Here is a 5,000-nt window from a genome sequence, read left to right as displayed (position 1 = left end):
GTGTGTTATAGGAAAGCATGGTAGGGGTAAGGGAAAAGAGGGAAGCAAATGCAGTAGAGCAGGGATTAGTGAAATGGGAAAGGGGTAGACCCTTAACCTTTCCCATTTTACTATTATCATTTTTATCTTTTTGTTTTACCATTATCATCATCATTATCATAATTATTATAATTTTCGTCGTTGTTATGATTATTACCATCATCATGGTCATTGTTTTATTATCATTAGTATTAGTATTTATCTATTATCATTATTATTACTATCATTATCATTATCATTATTACTATTATCATTATTATTATCATCATTTTCATTATTATTTCTACCATTATTATCGTTATCATTATTATTATCATTATTGATATTGTTTTTATTATTATTATCATTATTGTTATTATGATAATCATTATCATATGTCAGTTGCTCTATTTTTCTCTTTCTATCTTTCCGTTTTCTAATCTATCTATACATCTTTTTATCTAGTTTGTTCCATCTTTTAGCCTTATCAGTGATTGGTTAACAGCATATTATTAAAAAAAAAATCCATATAAAACGCAGAGTTTCGATCCACGGTCCTCCGGGTTATGAGCCCGGCGCGCTTCCACTGCGCCACCCTGCTAACTTAAAGTGATATGGGAAAGATGGACTTATAAAGCGGAAATCATCATAATCATTATTCTTTAGATTCTCTGCCCTTAGCATCATGTAATAATTATTGTTTTATCATCCTTCTATTGTTACTGTCATATGATAATTATTATTGCTTATATTATTATTCTATTACTGTTATTATTATCCTCATTTTTATATTATTAGGATCATAATGATTGCCAATTATTTCTATCCCCATTAGATATAATTATCATTATCATTATCAACATTATTATCTTTATCATAGCCATTGTTATTATTATTTCTATTATCATTATTATCTCTATTATTACTGTTTTCATTATTGCTATTGCATTATTGCTATTATTATTATTATAATTATCGTTGCTATTAGTATCATCATTAATTTCTTCAGTACTATCTTTATCATCATTATCATTATCATGATTAAAATCATCATTGTTATTATTATCATCATTATGGTCATTATCAGTATAATCATTATCTATTGTTATCATTATTATCATTATCATTGGCATTATTTTCATCATTACTATTATCATTATCATTATTTTCATTATTTTCATATAGGCCTTTTATGTACCCTTGTTACTTTCTTTTCACATTTCTTCTCTGTCTTTTCTTTCCCTTTTCATCATTTGCGCATTTGACTTTGTTGTTTTTATCATAGTTTCTTACGCCTTTGACTCTTACCTGCGGGGAGGCTGTATTTTTTGTTTTATTATGAGATTTGAATGTTATTTGATCGCGGCTGATTGGGGAAAGAAATTACGAGAAGCTGTTTATGGCCAGGTATTAACACACAGAGAGAAAGAGGGGGAAATAACGAAGAAAACAAGACAAAAACAGATATACAGCATAGGCCGATGTGAAAAGGAAAAGGAAAAGGAAAGGAGAATTCAAAGATTATCGGCCAAGGAAGGAAATCAGAGAGAAAATGGGGAAACGGGGAAAGAGGAATTAACAGAAATATCAAATAAATGATAAGGGGAAAATGTCAGAGACAAAAAGGAAAAGAAAAGAAAACAAAACAAAAATGATGAACAAAAAGGTTAAAAAACTGAGAGAGATTAGAAAGAATAAACAGAGAAAATGGAAATCAAGAATGTAATTAAGAAATGAGAAAAGGGCAACACAATCAGAAGACGAGGGATTAAGGAAGGAAGAAAGAAGAGAGGAAGAGCGAAGAAAAGCATTTAAAGAGAGATTTCCCTTTTCTCTTTTTCTTATCTATTTTTTCCTTTTATTAACGAAGACTTTTCAACACTTCCCTTCTCGCGGTCCGAGATGGGCAGCGCAGAGGATCATTATTATCGTTGTTATTTTTATTGCTATCATTATCATTATTACTATCATTATTGTGATTATCATCATTAAGATTATTATCAATATTAATCATCATTATTACCATTTCTATTATTATTATTATTACTATTTCTATTATTATCATTATTACTATTATTATTATAAATTCATCATTATCATAATTATAATCATTATTACAATTATTATTATTATTATTATCAGCATTGTTACTATGTTTTTATAGTTTTCATATAACAACATTTTGTTTATATAGTTTTTTACCATAATCATTATCATTATTAATATTCTTATCTTTATCATCATCATCATTATTATTATGAACGATATAGATGATGAATATTTCTTTTTCTAATGGTTTGATGCAATTACTGGACAATGAGAGAGAGAGAGAGAGAGAGAGAGAGAGAGAGAGAGAAAGAGAAAGAGAAAGAGAAAGAGAAAGAGAAAGAGAAAGAGAAAGAGAAAGAGAAAGAGAAAGAGAAAGAGAAAGAGAAAGAGAAAGAGAAAGAGAAAGAGAAAGAGAAAGAGAAAGAGAAAGAGAAAGAGAAAGAGAAAGAGAAAGAGAAAGAGAAAGAGAAAGAGAAAGAGAAAGAGAAAGAGAAAGAGAAAGAGAAAGAGAAAGAGAAAGAGAAAGAGAAAGAGAAAGAGAAAGAGAGAGAGAGAGAGAGAGAGAGAGAGAGAGAGAGAGAGAGAGTTGGGAAATTGATTCAAATTGTGAATTATGAGACGGATGTGGCCTTGAGTGCTGTCTGTTTGTCTGTTTGTATGCAAATCATATTTGCATACCTCGTTTCGGTGTATTTATACATTATAAATAGAGATAGAGAAACGATGTTACAGCGAAACAATTATGGAAACTACGTAATTCAAGCCTCATTATATATTAGATTTTTATTTCTTTTGATGCATTATTGTGGACAGAATGGAAATTCCTAAGGCATAAAAGAAACTATAATTTAAAACATATGCTTTACAAATAGATAAATAAAATAGATAAAATAATAATAGAACAAAAAATAACTAAATAAAATAAAATAAAAGCAGAGCTTCCAGCCTAGACTTTTGGTTTCCTAAATCTTAAAACTATATGTAGGTCTACTTACCTTGAGCACTTGAAATGCGAATATGGGAATGCACACTGGGCATTTTGAATGTGATCGACGTTAATTAAACTAAATTGTGGACACTGCAGTAGAAAGAAGCAAAATCCATAACAGAAAAGGGCATCCGACCAATCTTCTGTTCATTAAGAAGCAACAGGCATCTCTAACATCTCGGTTCGGATGCCGCTCGGAGGGTCATCCTCTGACGTGGAGGCTGCAATCCAGGTCACTGCAGCATCACAAGCTGCTTCATTGAGACTTGTAGACACAATTTCATTAAAAAAAAAAGACAGCAATTGGTTTCGCTCGGGATCGAACCGAAGACCTTGCGCGTGTGAAGCACGCATGGTAACCACTACGCAGGAACAATAAAATGTAGGATGCTTCATTGTTTAATATTCCGATGTAAATAGTGGTTGAGAGAGTCAAAAAATAACAATAAGGAAAAAAAAAAGGATGTGAGAATAAGAGGATAAAGAAAGAAATAGTGTATCCACATTTTCAAAGATTCATGTGTGAAAACAAACACGTATATATAAATGTATATGAACAATGTGTGCTCCTAATATGTGTTTGTGTTTGTATGTGTGTTCGCATATGTATGTATATATACATAGTTTGAATATATATTCATGTGTGTATATAGATATCTATATATATGTGAATATAGTGTGTATATGTGAATATAGAAATATATACTTATACTGAACCTACACACACACACACGCCATTCTCTCTCTTGCTTTTTATTTTCTCTCGGTAGCCTCCCCCGCTCTCTTTCTCTCCATCTTTCACTCTCGCTCTCTGTCTCCCTGTGTCCTCTCTCTCTTGTTTTTATTTCCTTGTTATTCTCTCTCTCTCCCTTTGTCTCTCTCTTATTAACCAGTAATTCCATCAGAACATATAAAAAGGAACATCCCTCATCTATATCGTCTCCAGAGTGTAGTGGTTCTCACGTGCGCTTCACACGCGCAAGGTCATCGGTTCGATCCCGAGCCAAGATAATTAAATTATATCTTTATTTGTAAAAATGAAAAAAAATCATTACTATTTACCGGTTTTAAATATTCATACGTGGTATCTAACAATGATTTTCCTTTGCATGCTTTAATTGCTATAAATAGATTAAAAATATGATGCGCCAAAACGTGGCTTCTTTCCCTGGCAGTAAATGATCAGCTGATCAGCTGTTTCACTCACCGTTGCTGGCTGACATTTTTTTTTCTTTTTTTCTTTTTGTAACTGGTGTTGGCGAACAGGGTATTTTTGTGATATCTTTAATTTTTTTTATGAATAGCAAATACGTAATTACCAACGAATTGCCATACTCTGAATCGTCTCAATCTATGAGCGGGAAAATCGTGTCATTTTCCAGAAAAGCTTTCGCTCGAGATGACACGAAGGCAAAGGCGATGGTGCCGAGACGATGGCACTTCAACCGCTTTGGACGAAAGGCTTGTCAGTGCCTCATTTATTCAGGCGCCTACCCAACTTACAGAGATTAAATGGGATAGAATTTAGAATAGAAATTGCAACAATAATATCGAAAACAAAGCCAGCCAGGAAACAGAGATAATTGAATTAAAACAATAAAAAACTGTTCTTCATCGTAGATTTTCGAATCATCCAAAATTTGAGAGAAAATGCTCAGAGCTCAAAACGGATTATTCTGGAAAGGTTCGCCAAAATGCAGCTTTTATCATCCCTGCAACCAAGTTCAATGTCATCGCATTATTGTCACGTGATATGCAACAAACGCAACAATAGTGATAATGAAAATAACAGTAATAACAATAATAATAATAGCAATAATGATAATAAAGATAATAATCATATTTTTCATAAGAAAAACAATAATACTAATAATAAAATAAAAATAAGGATGATAATCTAAAATCAAAACTGATTGCAACGGCGCTTTTTTGTTAAGCCCGGGGC

Source organism: Penaeus vannamei, chromosome 11 (genome assembly GCF_042767895.1).
Source record: "Penaeus vannamei isolate JL-2024 chromosome 11, ASM4276789v1, whole genome shotgun sequence".
NCBI classification, from domain to species: domain Eukaryota; kingdom Metazoa; phylum Arthropoda; class Malacostraca; order Decapoda; family Penaeidae; genus Penaeus; species Penaeus vannamei.
The sequence above is the reverse complement of the archived record's forward strand: the minus strand, read 5'-3'. Positions refer to the sequence as shown.